Consider the following 20,711-nt stretch of genomic DNA (forward strand, 5'->3'; position numbering starts at 1 on the left):
AGCGTGGCAATCCTGCAGGGCTTCGCCAAGCACCTGCGGGAGAGGAGGAGGTGTCACGGGAGGGAGGGAGGCGCCAGGGCTTCAGGTGCGGCTGCCCTTCCCTCCCCTCCCTTTATATAGGGGCAAGGGAGAGGGGGGAGGCGCAGCCTTGCCCCTTCCTCCAAGGAAGGGGTGCGGCCAAAGGGGGGGAGGAGTCCATCCTCCCCAAGGCACCTCGGAGGTGCCTTCCCCCTTGAGGACTCTCCCCTTTTTCTTATATCTTGGCGCATGGGCCTCTTGGGGCTGGTGCCCTTGGCCCATATAGGCCAAGGCGCACCCCCTACAGCCCATGTGCCCCCCCGGGGCAGGTGGACCCCCCAGTGGACCCCCGGACCCCTTTCGGCACTCCCGGTACAATACCGATAAAGTGCGAAACTTTTCCGGCGACCAAAATAAGACTTCCCATATATAAATCTTTACCTCCGGACCATTTCGGAACTCCTCGTGACGTCCGGAATCTCATCCAGGACTCCGAACAACATTCGGTAACCACATACAAACTTCCTTTATAACCCTAGCGTCATCGAACCTTAAGTGTGTAGACCCTACGGGTTCGGGAGACATGTAGACATGACCGAGACGTTCTCCGGTCAATAACCAACAGCGGGATATGGATACCCATGCTGGCTCCCACATGTTCCACGATGATCTCATCGGATGAACCACGATGTCAAGGACTCAATCGATCCCGTATACTATTCCCTTTGTCTAACGGTATTGTACTTGCCCGAGATTCGATCGTCGGTATACCGATACCTTGTTCAATCTCGTTACCGGCAAGTCTCTTTACTCGTTCCATAACACATCATCCCGTGATCAACCCCTTGGTCACATTGTGCACATTATGATGATGTCCTACCGAGTGGGCCCAGAGATACCTCTCCGTTTACACGGAGTGACAAATCCCAGTCTCGATTCGTGCCAACCCAACAGACACTTTCGGAGATACCTGTAGTGCACCTTTATAGCCACCCAGTTACGTTGTGACGTTTGGTACACCCAAAGCATTCCTACGGTATCCGGGAGTTGCACAATCTCATGGTCTAAGGAAAAGATACTTGACATTAGAAAAGCTTTAGCATACGAACTACGATCTTTGTGCTAGGCTTAGGATTGGGTCTTGTCCATCACATCATTCTCCTAATGATGTGATCCCGTTATCAATGACATCCAATGTCCATGGTTAGGAAACCGTAACCATCTATTGATCAACGAGCTAGTCAACTAGAGGCTTACTAGGGACATGGTGTTGTCTATGTACCCACACATGTATCTGAGTTTCCTTTCAATACAATTATAGCATGGATAACAAACTATTATCATGAACAAGGAAATATAATAATAACTAATTATTATTGCCTCTAGGGCATATTTCCAACAGTCTCCCACTTGCACTAGAGTCAATAATCTAGTTCACATCGCCATGTGATTAACACTCACAGGTCACATCACAATGTGACCAACATCCAAAGAGTTTACTAGTGTCACTAAACTAGTTCACATCATCATGTGATTAAGACTCAATGAGTTCTGGGGTTTGATCATGTTCTGCTTGTGAGAGAGGTTTTAGTTAACGGATCTGTAACATTCAGATCCGTATGTACTTCACAAATCTATAGGTCATATTGTAAATGCTGCTTCGACGCTCCACTTGGAGCTACTCCAAATGGTTGTTCCACTATACGTATCCGGTTTGCTACATAGAGTCACTCGGATAGGTGTTAAAGCTTGCATCGACGTAACCCTTTATGTCAAACTCTTTATCACCTCCATAATCGAGAAACATGTCCTTATTTACTCCAAGGACAATTTTGACCGCTGTCCAATGATCCATTCCTGGATCATTCTTGTACCCCTTGACTGACTCATGGCAAGGCACACTTCCGGTGCGGTACACAGCATAGCATACTATAGAGCCTACGTCTGAAGCATAGGGGACGACCTTCGTCCTTTCTCTCTCTTCTGCCGTGGTCGAGCTTTAACTCTTAACTTCATACCTTACAACTCAGGCAAGAACTCCTTCTTTGACTGATCCATCTTGAACTCCTTCAAGATCACGTCAAGGTATGTGCTCATTTGAAAGTACCATTAAGCATTTTTGATCTATCCTCATAGATCTTGATGCTCAATGTTCAAGTAGCTTAATCCAGGTTTTCTATTGAAAAACACCTTTCAAATAACCCTATATGCTTTCCAGAAATTCTACATCATTTCTGATCAACAATATGTCAACAACATATACTTATCAGAAATTCTATAGTGCTCCCACTCACTTCTTTGGAAATAAAAGTTTCTCACAAACTTTGTATAAACCCAAAATCTTTGATCATCTCATCAAAGTGTATATTCCAACTCCGAGATGCTTACTCCAGTCCTTGGAAAGATTGCTGGAGCTTTGCATACCTTTTAGCATCCTTAGGATCGACAAAACCTTTTTGATTGTATCGCATACAACCTTTCCTTACGAAGACTGGTAAGGAAACTCGTTTTGACATCCATCTACCAGATTTCCTAAATGGTGGACATTACCATCCACGTCCGTCTTCTTCTTAAAGATCCATTTATCTCAATGGCTTGCCGATCATCGGGCAAGTCCACCAAAGTCCATGCTTTGTTCTGATACATGGATCCTATCTCGGATTTCATGGCTTCTAACCATTTGTCGGAATTTGGGCCCACCATCGCTTCTCCATAGCTCGTAGGTTCATTGTTGTCTAGCAACATGACCTTCAAGACAGGGTCACCGTACCACTCCGAAGCAGTACGCGTCCTTGTCGTCCTACGAGGTACGGTAGTGACTTGATCCAAAACTTCATGATCACTATCATAAGCTTCCACTTCAATTGGTGTAGGTGCCACAGGAACAACTTCCTGTGCCCTGATACACACTGGTTGAAGTGATGGTTCAATAACCTCATCAAGTCTCCACCATCCTCCCACTCAACTTTTCGAGACGAACTTTTCCTCGAGAAAGGACCCGATTCAAGAAACAATCCCTATTGCTTTCGGATCTGAATTAGGAGGTATACCCAACTGTTTTTGGGTGTCCTATGAAGATGCATTTTATCCGCTTTGGGTTCGAGCTTATCAACCTGAAACTCTTTCACATAAGCATCGCAGCCCCAAACCTTTAAGACACGACAACCTAGGTTTCTCCAAATGGTGTCGTCTCAACGGAATTATGTGGTACCCTATTAAAATGAGTGTGGTTGTCTCTAATGCCTAACCCATGAACGATAGTGGTTATTCGATAAGAGAAATCATGGTATGCATCATATCCAATAGGGTGCAACTATGATGTTCGGACACACCATCACACTATGGTGTTCCAGGCGGTATTAATTGTGAAACAATTTCCACAATGTCTTAACTGTGTGCCAAAACTCGTAACTCAGATATTCATCTCTGTGATCATATCATAGACATTCTATCCTCTTGTCACGAAGATCTTCAACTTCACTTTGAAATTACTTGAACCATTCAATAATTCAGACTTGTGTTTCAAAGTAAATATACTCAACATCTACTCGAATCATCTGTGAAGTAAGAACATAACGATATTCACTGCATGCCTCAGCACTCATTGGACTGCACACATCAAAATGTGTTACTTCCAACAAGTTGCTATCTTGTTCCATCTTACTGAAAAAGAGGCTTTTCAGTCATCTTGCCCATGTGGTATGATTTGCATATCTCAAGTGATTCAAAATCAAGTGAGTCCAAACGGTCCATCTGCATGGAGTTTCTTTATGCGTATACACCAATAGACATGGTTCGCATGTCTCAAACTTTTCAAAAATGAGTGAGTCCAAAGATCCATCAACATGGATCTTCTTCATGCGTTTTATACCAATATGACTTACATGGCAGTGCCACAAGTAAGTGGTACTATCATTACTATCTTATATCTTTTGGCATGAAAATGTGTATCACTACGATCGAGATTCAATAAACCATTCCTTTAGGTGCAAGACCATTGAAGGTGTTATTCAAATAAATAGAGTAACCATTATTCTCCTTAAATGAATAACCGTATTGCGATAGACATAATCCAATCATGTCTATGCTCAGCGCAAACACCAATAACAATTATTTGGGTTTAACACCAATCTCGATGGTAGAGGGAGCGTGCGATGCTTGATCACATCAACCTTGGAAACACTTCCAACACATATCGTCAGCTCACCTTTAGCTAGTCTCCATTTATTCCGTAGCTCTTTTATTTCGAGTTACTAACACTTAGCAACCGAACCGGTATCTTAATACCCTGGTGCTACTAGGAGTACTAGTAAAGTACACATTAACATAATGTATATCCAATATACTTCTATCGACCTTGCCAGCCTTCTCATCTACCAAGTATCTAGGGTAATGCTGCTCCAGTAGCTGTTCCCCTTATTACAGAAGCACTTAGTCTCGGGTTTGGGTAAGTCTTGAAAATTGTGTCCCTAAGAAAGGAGATACTAAAGCTCCTTGAGGCATGTATAATTTATCCCATTGCTGATAGTGAGTGGGTAAGTCTTGTCCATTGTGTCCCTAAGAAGGGAGGTATTACTGTTGTTCCTAATGATAAAGATGAATTAATTCCGCAAAGAATTATTATAGGTTATAGGATGGTAATTGATTTCTGCAAATTAAATAAAGCTACTAAGAAAGATCATTACCCTTTACCTTTTATTGATCAAATGCTAGAAAGACTATCCAAACATACACATTTTTGCTATCTAGATGGTTACTCTGGTTTCTCTCGAATACCTGTGTCAGCGGACGATCAAGCAAAGACTACTTTTACTTGCCCTTTCGGTACTTTTGCTTATAGACGTACGCCTTTTGGTTTATGTAATGCACCTGCTACCTTTCAAAGACGCATGATGGCTATATTCTCTGACTTTTGTGAAAAGATTTGTGAGGTATTCATGGATGATTTCTTTGTTTATGGATTCTCTTTTGATGATTGCTTGAGCAACCTTGATCGAGTTTTGCAGAGATGTGAAGATACTAGTCTTGTTTTGAATTGGGAGAAGTGCCACTTTATGGTTAATGAAGGCATTGTTTTGGGGCATAAAATTTCTGAAAGAGGTATTTAAGTCGATAAAGCTAAAGTTGATGCTATTGTAAACATGCCGTGTCCCAAGGACATTAAAGGTATAATAAGTTTCCTTGGTCATGCCGGTTTTTATAGGAGGTTCATTAAGGACTTTTCTAAAATCTCTAGGCCTGTGACTAATTTATTGCAGAAAGACATTCCTTTTGTCTTTGATGATGATTGTGTAGAAGCATTTGAAATACTTAAGAAAGCTTTGATTACTGTACCTATTGTTCAGCCACCTGATTGGAATTTACCCTTTGAAATTATGTGTGATGCTAGTGATTATGCTGTAGGTGCTGTTTTAGGGCAAAGAGTTGATAAGAAATTAAATGTTATCCAGTATGCTAGTAAAACTGTTGACACTGCCCAGAGAAATTATGCTACCACTGAAAAAGAGTTCTTAGCAGTTGCATTTGCTTGTGATAAGTTCAGACCTTACATTGTTGATTATAAAGTAACTATTCACACTGATCATGCTGCTATTAAATATCTTATGGAAAAGAAAGATGCTAAGCATAGACTTATTAGATGGGTTCTCTTGCTCCAAGAATTTGATTTGCATATTATTGATAGAAAGGGAGTTGAGAACCCCGTTGCAGACAACTTGTCTAGGTTAGAGAATGTTCTTGATGACCCACTACCTATTGATGATAGCTTTCCTGATGATAATTAGCGGTCATAAATGCTTCTCGTACTGCTCCATGCTATGCTGATTATGCTAATTACATTGTTGCTAAATTTATACCAACTAGTTTGACATACCAGCAAAAGAAAAAGTTCTTTTATGATTTAAGACATTACTTCTGGGATGACCCACACCTATATAAAGAAGGAGTAGATGGTGTCATTAGACGTTGTGTACCTGAGCATGAACAGGAACAGATCCTACGCAAGTGTCACTCCGAACCAATTGGAGGACACCACGCTGGAGATAGAACTGCACATAAGGTATTGCAATCCGGTTTTTATTGGCCTACTCTCTTCAAAGATGCCCGTAAGTTTGTCTTGTCTTGTGACGAATGTCACAGAATTGGTAATATTAGTAGACGTCAAGAAATGCCTATGAATTATTCTCTTGTTATTGAACCATTTGATGTTTGGGGTTTTGATTATATGGGACATTTTCCTGCCTCTAATGGATATACCCATATTTTAGTTGATGTTGATTACGTTACTAAGTGGGTAGAAGCTATTCCAACTAGTAGTGCTGATCATAACAGCTCTATTAAGATGCTTAAAGAAGTTAGTTTTCCGAGGTTTGGAGTCCCTAGATACTTAATGACTGATGGTGGTTCACATTTTATTCATGGTGCTTTTCGTAAAATGCTTGCTAAGTATGATGTTAATCATAGAATTGCATCTCCTTATCACCCACAATCTAGTGGTCAAGTAGACTTGAGAAATAGAGAGCTCAAATTAATTTTGCAAAAGGACTATTAATAGATCTAGAAAGAATTGGTCCAAGAAACTTGATGATGCATTATGGGCCTATAGAACTGCATATAAAAATCCTATGGGTATGTCTTTGTATAAGATGGTTTATGGAAAAGGATGTCACTTACCTCTCGAACTTGAACATAAGGCATATTGGGCTATTAAAGAGCTCAATTATGATTTCAAACTTGCCGTGAGAAGAGGTTATTTTATATTATCTCACTTGATGAATGGAGAACCCAAGCCTACGAGAATGCCAAGTTGTTTAAAGAAAAAGTTAAAAGATGACATGACAAAAGGATACAAAAGCGCGAGTTTAACATAGGCGATTATGTTTCTATTCACCTCTCGTTTAAGATTTTTTGCAGGAAAACTTCTATCTAAATGGGAAGGCCCTTACGTTATCGAGAAGGTCTATCGTTTCGGTGCCATAAAAATCAACAACTTCAAAGGCACAAATCCGAAGGTGGTGAACGGTCAAAGAATCAAACATTATATCTCAGGTAATCCTATAAATGTTGAAACTAATATTATTGAAACCGTAACCCTAGATGAATACATAAGGGACACTTTCCAGAATGTTTCAGACTCCGAAAAGGAATAGGTATGTGGTACGGTAAGTAAACCGACTCCAAAACAATTCTAATGGCAATTTTTCTCCGTTTTGGAATATTTAAGAATTTAGGAAAATAAGAAGTAGTCCGGGAAGGACACGAGGCCTCCACGAGGGTGGAGGCGCGCCCACCCCTACTGGGCACGCCCCCCCTGCCTTGTGGGCACCTCGTGTGCTCTCTGATGTCTACTACACAACCTTCTTCTTGTAGACGTTGTTGGGCCTCCAAGTGCAGAGGTTTGTAGGAAAGTAGCAAACTTCCCTCAAGTGGATGACCTAAGGTTTATCAATCCATGGGAGGCGTAGGATGAAGATGGTCTCTCTCAAACAACCCTGCAACCAAATAACAAAGAGTCTCTTGTGTCCCCAACACACCCAATACAATGGCAAATTGTATAGGTGCACTAGTTCGGCGAAGAGATGGTGATACAAGTGCAATATGGACAAAGATATAGGTTTTTGTAATCTGAAAATATAAAAACAGCAATGTAACTAATGATAAAAGTGAGCACAAACGGTATTGCAATGGTAGGAAACAAGGCCTAAGGTTCATACTTTCACTAGTGCAAGTTCTCTCAACAATAATAACATAATTGGATCATATAACCATCCCTCAACATGCAACAAAGAGTAACTCCAAAGTTACTAATAGCGGAGAACAAATGAAGAGATTATGGTAGGGTATGAAACCACCTCAAAGTTATCCTGTCTAATCAATCTATTCAAGAGTCCGTAGTAAAATAACACGAAGCTATTCTTTCCGTTCAATCTATCATAGAGTTCGTACTAGAATAACACCTTAAGACACAAATCAACCAAAACCCTAATGTCACCTAGATACTCCATTGTCACCTCAAGTATCCGTGGTATGATTATACGATATGCATCACACAATCTCAAATTCATCTATTCAACCAACACAAAGTACTTCAAAGAGTGCCCCAAAGTTTCTACCGGAGAGTCAAGATGAAAACGTGTGCGAACCCCTATGCGTAGATTCATTGAACCCGCAAGTTGATCACCAAAACATACATCAAGTAGATCATGTGAATATCCCATTGTCACCATAGATAAGCACGGCAAGACATACATCAAGTGTTCTCAAATCCTTAAAGACTCAATCCGATAAGATAACTTCAAAGGGAAAGCTCAATTCATTAAAAGAGAGTAGAGGGGGAGAAACATCATAAGATCCAACTATAATAGCAAAGCTCGCGATACATCAAGATCGTGCGAAGTCAAGAACACGAGAGAGAGAGAGAGAGAGAGAGAGAGATCAAACACATAGCTACTGGTACATACCCTCAGCCCCGAGGGTGAACTACTCCCTCCTCGTCATGGAGAGCGCCAGGATGATGAAGATGGCCACCGGTGATGGATTCCCCCCTCCGGCAGGGTGCCAGAACAGGCTCCCGAGAGGTTTTTGATGGCTACAGAGGCTTGCGGCGGCGGAACTCCTGATCTAGGTTATTTTCTGGAGGTTTCAGTATTTATAGGATTTTTTGGCATAGGTCTCACGTCAGGGGGGGGGGGGGTTTCCGAGCTGTCCACAAGGCAGTGGGCGCACCCAAGTGGAGTGGGCATGTGCCCCACCCTCGTGGGCAGCCCGGTACTCTCCTGGCCCAACTCTTTCACTCAAGGGCTTCTTTTGGTCCACCAAAAATCGTCAAAAATTGGCACGTCAATTGGACTCCATTTGGTATTCCTTTTCTGTAAAACCCAAAAACAAAGAAAAAACAGAAACTGGCACTGGGCTCTAGGTTAATAGGTTAGTCCCAAAATGATATAAAAGTGTATAGTAAAGCCCATAAACATCCAAAACAGGTAAGATAACAGCATGGAACAATCAAGAATTATAGATACGTTGGAGACGTATCACTCTCCAGACTCCGTTTTCGTGCACGATACTTCTTTTGGTCAGCAAAAATTCATTATATAATCTACCAAAGGTTTTGACCATCATATCACGCAAAAATCTTCTGCCTTTGTTTCGAGCTGTTTCTGCCGTGGATTAGAGCAATATGTCATCCCAGGATTCGGAGGGAGAAAGCTATGTGGCTGATTACCTTGCAGACCCTAAAGTCTACGGGGACTTGGATCATTGCGGCTAGACCACTGAGGAAGAAGAAGACTACGAGCCTAAGGGAAAGGAGGAGACGAGCTCAGACGAAGATGAAGTCCCGTTACCTCAACCTGGGGATATGCATGTGGAGTTTAAAAAGTCAAGCCTCCCTGATAGGGCAAAGAAGCCCAAGATCGAGTTTATCCCTTTTCGTCTCTTGCGGGAAAATAGACAGGAACTATGCAAAAGGATATTAAGCCTTGAGCGGGAGATCGATGATCTAAGGGAGCAAAATTCCATTCTTAAACGCAAGTTGAGGAGGAAGCCTACATCACCAACAACTCCTTCTTCACCACCTCCGAGGACATAATCACATGGGTATGGGCACTCCCCTTGGCAACTGCCAAGCTTGGGGGAGTTGCCCCGGCATTGTATCACCATCACACTCCTATCTTTACCGTTTTACTTAGTTTGATCCTTTTGGTAATATCTTGATCTAGTAGAATAAAGTTTTGGTATGATTTAGTTTTGAGTTTTGCTTTGTGATCTCTCTATGTAACTGAGTCCGTGAGCTATATAATAAAGATTAGTGTTGATTCAAGGGCTTTGATATCTCGCTATGATCTTAAGGAAATAGAAAAAATAAAAAGAAATAAAAGAGTTCATATTGATCTTATGGATAGTAATGACTTCACACATAAAGAGTATGATACATAAAAGTTGTTGGGAGTTGACAAAAATAGTTTTGGTCATCGTTGCAATTAATAGGAAGTAATAAAGAAATAGTGGTTTTCGCATATAAATATACTATCTTGGACATCTTTTATGATTGTGAGCTCTCATTGAAGTATGACACTCTAAAGAGTTGAGGTTGGACAAAGGAAGACAATGTAATGGGTTATGTTTTCTCACATCTTAGTTAAAGTATACTGTCATGGATCGTCCAACATGTCGAGCTTGCCTTTCCCCCTCATGCTAGCCAAATTCCTTGCACCAAATAGAGATACTACTTGTGCTTCCAAATATCCTTAAACCCAGTTTTGCCATGAGAGTCCATCATACCTACCTATGGATTTAGTAAGATCCTTCAAGTAAGTTGTCATGTTGCAAGCAATAAAAATTGCTCTCTAAATATGTATGACTTATTAGTGCGGAGAAAATAAGCTTTATACGATCTTGTGATATGGAAGTAATAAAAGCGACAGACTGCATAATAAAGGTTCATATCACAAGTGGCAATATAAAGTGACGTTCTCTTGCATTAAGATTTTGTGCATCCAACCCTAAAAGCACATGACAACCTCTGCTTCCCTCTGCGAAGGGCCTATCTTTTACTTTATGTCTTTTACATTATGCAAGAGTCAAGGTGATCTTCACCTTTCCCTTTTTCATTTTATCCTTTGGCAAGCACCTCATGTTGGAAAGATCCTGATATATATATATATATATATATATATATATATATATATATCCAATTGGATGTAAGTTAACATGAACTATTATTGCTGACATTACCCTTGAGGTAAGACGTTGGAGGCAACACAATAAGCCCCTATCTTTCTTTGGGTCCGATTAAAACTCCAGAACCATAAGTATTGCATGAGTGTTAGCAATTGTAGAAGACTATATGACAGTTGAGTATGTGGACTTGCTGAAAAGCTCTATTATTGACTCTTTCCGATGTTATGATAAATTGCAATTGCTTCAATGACTGAGATTATAGTTTGTTAGTCCTCAATGAAGTTTCTGAGTCATACTTGACATTGTGAATAGATTGTTACTTGAGCATAAGAAATCATATGACAATATATGTATATATATATATATGTTGCTGTTGTAAGAATGATCATGATGCCCTCATGTCCGTATTTTATTTTTATTGACACCTCTATCTCTAAACATGTGGACATATTTTTCGATATCGGCTTCCGCTTGAGGACAAGCGAGGTCTAAGCTTGGGGGAGTTGATACGTCCATTTTGCATTATGCTTTTATATCAATATTTATTGCATTATGGGCTGTTATTACACGTTATGTCACAATACTTATGGCTATTCTCTCTTATTTTACAAGGTTTATCATGAAGAGGGAGAATGCCGACAGTTGGAATTCTGGGCTGGAAAAGGAGCAAATATTGGAAACCTATTCTGCACAGCTCCAAAAGTCCTGAAACTCCACGAAAGTCATTTTTGGAATTAATAAGAATTATTGAGCAAAAGAAGTACCAGAGGGGGCCCACACCTTGGCCACGAGGGTGGGGGCCGCGCCCACCCCTACTGGGCGCGCCCCTGCCTCATGGCCCCCCTGGTGGCCCTCTGGTGCCCATCTTCTGCTATATGAAGTCTCTTACCATGAAAAAAATCATAAGCAAGCTTACGGGACGAAACTCCGCCGCCACGAGGCGGAACCTTCGCAGAACCAATCTAGGGCTCTGGCGGAGCTGTTCTGCCAGGGAAACTTCCCTTCGGGAGGGGGAAATCATCACCGTTGTCATCACCAATGATCCTATCATCAGGAGGGGGTCAATCTATTGGGGAACGTTGCAGAAAATTAAATTTTTTCCTACGGTTTCACCAAGATCCATCTATGAGTTCATCTGAGCAACGAGTCATGGGAGAGAGATTGCATCTACATACCACTTGTAGATCGCGTGCGGAAGCATTCAAGGGAACATGGATGATGGAGTCGTACTCGCCGTGATCCAAATCACCGATGACCAAGTGCTGAACGGACAGCACCTCCGCGTTCAACACACGTGCGGAGTGGATGACGTCTCCTCATTCTTGATCTAGCAAGGGGGAAGGAGATGTTGAGGAAGAAGGGTCCAGCAGTAGCACGACAGCGTGATGATGTTGGAAATGCAGTACTCCAATAGGGCTTCGCCAAGCACTCAACGGAGGAGGAGAGGTGTTGGGGAGGGGAGGGGCTGTGCCTTGGATCAGGTGTTCAGCCCTCCCCTCGCCCCTCTATTTATAGGGGAAGGGGGAAGGGGGCCGTCCCCCTCTAGATGAGATCTAGAGGGGGGGGCGGCCAGGGAGGGGGCTTGCCCCCCAAGCAAGGGGGGCGCCCCCACTAGGGTTCCCCCCCAACCCTAGGCGCATGGGCCCAAGGGGGGGGCGCCCAGCCCTCAAGGGGCTGGTTCCCTGCCCCTTGCGGCCCATGAGGCCCTCCGAGAGGGGTGGCCCCTCCCGGTGGCCCCCGGAACCCCTCCGGTGGCCCCGGTACAATACCGATATGCCCCCGAAACTTTCCGGTGTCCGTATGACAACTTCCCATATATAAATCTTCACCTCCGGACCATTCCGGAACTCCTCGTGACGTCCGGGATCTCATCCGGGACTCCGAACAACATTCGGTAATCACATACAAGTCTTCCTAATAACCCTAGCGTCACCGAACCTTAAGTGTGTAGACCCTACGGGTTCGGGAGACATGCAGACATGACCGAGATGGCTCTCCGGTCAATAATCAACAGCGGGATCTGGATACCCATGTTGGCTCCCACATGCTCCTTGATGATCTCATCGGATGAACCACGATGTCGAGGATTCAATCAACCCCGTATACAATTCCCTTTGTCAATCGGTACGTTACATGCCCGAGACTCGATCGTCGGTATCCCAATACCTCGTTCAGTCTCGTTACCGGCAAGTCACTTTACTCGTACCGTAATGCATGATCTCGTGACCAAACACTTGGTCACTTTGAGCTCATTATGATGATGCATTACCGAGTGGGCCCAGAGATACCTCTCTGTCATACGGAGTGACAAATCCCAGTCTCGATCCGTGTCAACCCAACAGACACTATCGGAGATACCTCTAGTGCAACTTTATAGTCACCCAGTTACGTTGTGACGTTTGGTACACCCAAAGCACTCCTACGGTATCCGGGAGTTACACGATCTTATGGGTTAAGGAAGAAATACTTGACATTGGAAAAGCTCTAGCTAAACGAACTACACGATCTTGTTCTATGCTTAGGATTGGGTCTTGTCCATCACATCATTCTCCTAATGATGTGATCCCGTTGTCAACGACATCTAATGTCCATAGTCAGGAAACCATGACTATCTGTTGACCTACGAGCTAGTCAATTAGAGGCTTACTAGGGACGTATTTGGTCTAAGTATTCACACGTGTATTACGATTTCCGGATAATACAATTATAGCATGAATAAAAGACAATTATCATGAACAAGGAAATATAATAATAATTCTTTTATTATTGCCTCTAGGGCATATTTCCAAAAGTCTCCCACTTGCACTAGAGTCAATAATCTAGTTACATTGTGATGAATCGAACACCCATAGAGTTCTGGTGTTGATCATGTTTTGCTCGATGAAGAGGTTTAGTCAACGGATCTACGACATTCAGATCTGTATGTACTTTGCAAATATCTATGTCTCCATCTTGAAAATTTCCACGGATGGAGTTGAAATGACGCTTGATGCGCCTGGTCTTCTTGTGAAACCTGAGCTCCTTGGCAAGGGCAATAGCTCCAGTGTTGTCACAGAAGAGTTTGATCGGCCCCGATGCATTGGGTATGACTCCTAGGTCGGTGATGAACTCCTTCACCCAAATTGCTTCATGCGCTGCCTTCGAGGCTGCCATGTACTCTGCTTCACATGTAGATCCCGCCACGACGCTCTGCTTGCAGCTGCACCAGCTTACTGCTCCACCATTCAACATATACACATATCCGGTTTGTGACTTAGAGTCATCCAGATCTGTGTCGAAGCTAGCGTCGACGTAACCCTTTACGACGAGCTTTTCGTCACCTCCATAAACGAGAAACATGTCCTTTGTCCTTTTCAGGTACTTCAGGATATTCTTGACCGCTGTCCAGTGTTCCTTGCCGGGATTACTTTGGTACCTTCCTACCAAACTTACGGCAAGGTTTACATCAGGTCTGGTACACAGCATGGCATACATAATAGATCCTATGGCTGAGGCATAGGGGATGACACTCATCTCTTCTTTATCTTTTGCCGTGGTCGGGCATTGAGCCGAGCTCAATCTCACACCTTGCAATACAGGCAAGAACCCTTTCTTGGACTGATCCATTTTGAACTTCTTCAAAATCTTATCAAGGTATGTGCCTTTGTGAAAGACCTATGAGGCGTCTCGATCTATCCCTATAGATCTTGATGCCTAATATGTAAGCAGCTTCTCCAAGGTCCTTCATTGAAAAACACTTATTCAAGTAGGCCTTAATGCTGTCCAAGAATTCTATATCATTTCCCATCAAAAGTATGTCATCTACATATAATATGAGAAATGCTACAGAGCTCCCACTCACTTTCTTGTAAACGCAGGCTTCTCCATAAGTCTGCATAAACCCAAACGCTTTGATCATTTCATCAAAGCGAATGTTCCAACTCCGAGATGCTTGCACCAGCCCATAAATGGATCACTGGAGCTTGCATACTTTGTTAGCATTCTTAGGATCGACAAAACTCTCCGGCTGCATCATATACAGTTCTTCCTTAAGATGCCCGTTAAGGAATGTCGTTTTGACGTCCATCTGCCATATCTCATAATCATAGTATGCGGCAATTGCTAACATGATTCGGACGGACTTAAGCTTCGCTACAGGAGAGAAAGTCTCATTGTAGTCAATCCCTTGAACTTGCCGATAACCCTTAGCGACAAGTTGAGCTTTATAGATGGTAACATTACCATCCGTGTCCGTCTTCTTCTTAAAGATCCATTTGTTTTCTATCGCTCGCCGATCATCGGGCAAGTCAGTCAAAGTCCATACTTTGTTTTCATACATGGATTCTATCTCGGATTGCATGGCTTCAAGCCATTTGTTGGAATCTGGGCCCGCCATCGCTTCTTCATAGTTCGAAGGTTCACCGTTGTCTAACAACATGATTTCCAGGACAGGGTTGCCATACCACTCTGGTGTGGAACGTGTCCTTGTGGACCTATGAAGTTTAGTAGTAACTTGATCTGAAGTACCTTGATCATCATCATTAATTTCCTCTCAAGTCGGTGTAGGCACCACAAGAACATTTTCCTGAGCTACACTACTTTTCGATTCAAGAGGTAGTACTTCATCGAGTTCTACTTTCGTCCCACTTACTCCTTTCGAAAGAAACTCTTTTTCCAGAAAGGATCCGTTCTTGGCAACAAAGATCTTGCCTTCGGATCTAAGGTAGAAGGTATACCCAATGGTTTCCTTAGGGTATCCTATGAAGACGCATTTTTCCGACTTGGGTTCGAGCTTTTCAGGTTATAGTTTCTTGACATAAGCATCGCATCCCCAAACTTTTAGAAACGACAGCTTAGGTTTCTTCCCAAACCATAATTCATACGGTGTCGTCTCAATGGATTTAGACGGTGCCCTATTTAAAGTGAATGTAGCTGTCTCTAGAGCGTATCCCCAAAATGATAGCGGTAAATCGGTAAGAGACATCATAGATTGCACCATATCCAATAGAGTGCGATTACGACATTCGGACACACCGTTACGCTGAGGTGTTCCAGGCGGCGTGAGTTGTGAAATGATTCCACATTTCCTTAAGTGTGTACCAAGTTCGTGATTAAATATTCTCCTCCACGATCTGATCGTAGGAACTTTATCTTTCGGTCACGTTGATTCTCTACCTCATTCTGAAATTCCTTGAACTTTTCAAAGGTCTCAGACTTGTGTTTCATCAAGTAGACATACCCATATCTACTCAATTCATCAGTGAGAGTGAGAACATAACGATATCCTCCGCGAGCCTCAACGCTCATTGGACCGCACACATCGGTATGTATGATTTCCAATAAGTTGGTTGCTCGCTCCATTGTTCCGGAGAATGGAGTCTTGGTCATTTTGCCCATGAGGCATGGTTCGCACGTGTCAAATGATTCATAATCGAGAGACTCTAAAAGTCCATCTGCATGGAGCTTCTTCATGCGCTTGACACCAATGTGACCAAGGCGGCAGTGCCACAAGTATGTGGGACTATCGTTATCAACTTTACATCTTTTGGTATTCACACTATGAATATGTGTAACCTTGCGTTCGAGATTCATTAAGAATAAACCATTGACCATCGGGGCATGACCATAAAACATATCTCTCATATAAATAGAACAACCATTATTCTTGGATTTAAATGAGTAGCCATCTCGCATCAAACGAGATCCAGATACAATGTTCATGCTCAAACTTGGCACTAAATAACAATTATTGAGGTTTAAAACTAATCCCGTAGGTAAATGTACAGGTAGCGTGCCGACGGCGATCACATCGACCTTGGAACCATTCCCGACGTGCATCGTCACCTCATCCTTCGCCAGTCTCCGCTTATTCCGCAGCTCCTGCTGTGAGTTACAAATGTGAGCAACGGCACCGGTATCAAATACCCAGGAGTTACTACGAGTACTGGTAAGGTACACATCAATTACATGTATATCACATATACCTTTAGTGTTGCCGGCCTTCTTGTCCGCTAAGTATTTGGCGCAGTTCCTCTTCCTGTGGCCCTTCCCTTTGCAATAAAAGCACTCAGTCTCAGGCTTGGGTCCATTCTTTGACTTCTTCCCGGCAATTGGCTTACCGGGCGCGGCAACATCTTTGCCGTCCTTCTTGAAGTTCTTCTTACCCTTGCCCTTCTTGAACTTAGTGGTCTTATTGACCATCAACACTTGATGTTCTTTCTTGATTTCAACCTCTGCTAACTTCAGCATTGAAAATACTTCAGGAATGGTCTTCACCATCCCCTGCATATTATAGTTCAGCACAAAGCTCTTGTAGCTTGGCGGGAGCGACTGAAGGATTCTGTCAATGACCGCCTCATCCGGGAGGTTGATCTCCAGCTGGGATAGGCGGTTGTGCAACCCAGACATCTTGAGTATGTGCTCACTGACAGAACTATTTTCCTCCATCTTACAACTATAGAACTTGTCGGAGACTTCATATCTCTCAACCTGGGCATGAGCTTGAAAAACCATTTTCAGCTCCTCGAACATCTCATATGCTCCGTGTCGCTCAAAACGCTTTTGCAGCCCCGGTTCTAAGCTGTAAAGCATGCCGCACTGAACGAGGGAGTAATCATCAGCACATGATTGCCAAGTGTTCATAACGTCTTGGTTCTCTGGGATGGGTGCTTCACCTAGCGGTGCATCTAGGACATAATCTTTCTTGGCTGCTATGAGGATGATCCTCAGGTTCCGGACCCAGTCTGAATAGTTGCTGCCATCATCTTTCAGCTTGGTTTTCTCTAGGAACGCGTTGAAGTTCATGTTGACATGAGCGTTGGCCATTTGATCTACAAGACATATTTTGCAAAGACTTTAGACTAAGTTCATGATAATTAAGTTCATCTAATCAAATTATTTAATGAACTCCCACTCAGATTGACATCCCTCTAGTCATCTAAGTGTTACACGATCCGAGTCGACTAGGCCGTGTCCGATCATCACGTGAGATGGACTAGTCATCATCGGTGAACATATCCATGTTGATCGTATCTTCCATACGACTCATGTTCGACCTTTCGGTCTCTTGTGTTCCGAGGCCATGTCTGTACATGCTAGGCTCGTCAAGTTAACCCTAAGTGTTTCTGCATGTGTAAAACTGTCTTATACCCGTTGTATGTGAACGTAAGGATCTATCGCACCCGATCATCACGTGGTGCTTCGAAACGACGAACTTTAGCAACGGCGCACAGTTAGGGGGAACACTTTCTTGAAATTAATATAAGGGATCATCTTATTTACTACCGTCGTTCTAGGTAAACAAGATGCATAAAGATAATAAACATCACATGCAATTATATAAAGTAGTGACATGATATGGCCAATATCATATAGCTCCTTCGATCTCCATCTTCGGGGCTCCATGATCATCTTTGTCACGGGCATGACACCATGACTCCATCATCATGATCTCCATCATCGTGTCTTCACGAAGTTGTCACGCCAACGACTACTTCTACTTCTATGGCTAACGTTTAGCAATAAAGTAAAGTAATTTATATGGCGTTCTTCAATGACACGCAGGTCATACAAAAATAAAGACAACTCCTATGGCTCCTGCCGGATGTCATACTCATCGACATGCAAGTCGTGATTCCTATTACAAGAACATGATCTCATACATCACAATATATCATTCATCATTCATCACAACTTCTGGCCATATCACATCACATGACAATTGCTGCAGAAACAAGTTAGACGTCCTCTAATTGTTGTTGCATCTTTTACGTGGCTGCAATTGGGTTCTAGCAAGAATGTTTTCTTACCTACGAATAACCACAACGTGATTTTGTCAACTTCTACTTACCCTTCATAAGGACCCTTTTCATCGAATCCGCTCCAACTAAAGTGGGAGAGACAGACACCCGCTAGCCACCTTATGCAACTAGTGCATGTCAGTCGGTGGAACCTGTCTCACGTAAGCGTACGTGTAAGGTTGGTCCGCGCCGCTTCTTCCCACAATATCGCTGAAGCAAGAAAAGACTAGTAGCGGCAAGCAAGTTGACAAGATCTACGCCCACAACAAAATTGTGTTCTACTCGTGCAATAGAGAACTATGCATAGACCTAGCTCATGATGCCACTGTTGGGGAACGTTGCAGAAAATTAAAAATTTTCCTACGGTTTCACAAAGATCCATCTATGAGTTCATCTAAGCAACGAGTCATGGGAGAGAGATTGCATCTACATACCACTTGTAGATCGCGTGCGGAAGCGTTCTAGGGAACGGGGATGATGGAGTCGTACTCGCCGTGATCCAAATCACCGATGACCAAGTGCTGAACGGACAGCACCTCCGTGTTCAACACACCTACGGAGTGGATGACGTCTCGTCATTCTTGATCTAGCAAGGGGGAAGGAGATGTTGAGGAAGAAGGGTCCAGCAGCAGCACGACGGCGTGATGATGGTGGAGAGGCAGTACTCCGACAGGGCTTCGCCAAGCACTCAACGGAGGAGGAGAGGTGTTGGGGAGGGGAGGGGCTGCACCTTGGATCAGGTGTTCAGCCCTCCCCTCGCCCCTCTATTTATAGGGGAAGGGGGAAGGGGGCCGGCCCCCTCTAGATGAGATCTAGAGGGGGGGCGGCCAGGGAGGGGGGCTTGCCCCCCAAGCAAGGGGGGCGCCCCCACTAGGGTTCCCCCCCAACCCTAGGCGCATGGGCCCAAGGGGGGGGGGCGCCCAGCCCTCCAGGGGCTGGTTCCCTGCCCCTTGCGGCCCATGAGGCCCTCCGAGAGGGGTGGCCCCTCCCGGTGGACCCCCGGAACCCCTCCGGTGGCCCCGGTACAATACCGATATGCCCCCGAAACTTTCCGGTGTCCGTATGACAACTTCCCATATATAAATCTTCACCTCCGGACCATTCCGGAACTCCTCGTGACGTCCGGGATCTCATCCGGGACTCCGAACAACATTCGGTAATCACATACAAGTCTTCCTAATAACCCTAGCGTCACCGAATCTTAAGTGTGTAGACCCTACGGGTTCGGGAGACATGCAGACATGACCGAGATGGCTCTCCAGTCAATAACCAACTGCGGGATCTGGATACCCATGTTGGCTCCCACATGCTCCTCGATGATCTCATCGGATGAACCACGATGTCGAGGATTCAATCAACCCCGTATACAATTCCCTTTATCAATCGATACGTTACATGCCCGAGACTCGATCATCGGTATCCCAATACCTCGTTCAGTCTCGTTACCGGCAAGTCACTTTACTCGTACCGTAATGCATGATCCCGTGACCAAACACTTGGTCACTTTGAGCTCATTATGATGATGCATTACCGAGTGGGCCCAGAGATACCTCTCCATCATACGGAGTGACAAATCCCAGTCTGGATCCGTGTCAACCCAACAGATACTTTCGGAGATACCTGTAGCGCACCTTTATAGTCACTCAGTTACGTTGTGACGTTTGGTACACCCAAAGCACTCCTACGGTATCCGGGAGTTACACGATCTCATGGTCTAAAGAAGAGATACTTGACATTGGAAAAGCTCTAGCAAAACGAACTACACGATCTTGTGCTATGCTTAGGATTGGGTCTTGTCCATCACATCATTCTCCTAATGATGTGATCCCGTTGTCAACGACATCTAATGTCCATAGTCAGGAAACCATGACTATCTATTGACCAACGAGCTAGTCAATTAGAGGCTTACTAGGGACGCATTTGGTCTAAGTATTCACACATGTATTACGATTTCCGGATAATACAATTATAGCATGAATAAAAAACAATTATCATGAACAAGGAAATATAATAATAATCCTTTTATTATTGCCTCTAGGGCATATTTCCAATAGTCTCCCACTTGCACTAGAGTCAATAATCTAGTTACATTGTGATGAATCGAACACCCATAGAGTTCTGGTGTTGATCATGTTTTGCTCGTGGAAGAGGTTTAGTCAACGGATCTGCGACATTCAGATCCTTATGTACTTTGCAAATATCTATGTCTCCATCTTGAACATTTTCACGGATGGA

Source organism: Triticum aestivum, chromosome 4B (genome assembly GCF_018294505.1).
Source record: "Triticum aestivum cultivar Chinese Spring chromosome 4B, IWGSC CS RefSeq v2.1, whole genome shotgun sequence".
Classification (NCBI taxonomy): domain Eukaryota; kingdom Viridiplantae; phylum Streptophyta; class Magnoliopsida; order Poales; family Poaceae; genus Triticum; species Triticum aestivum.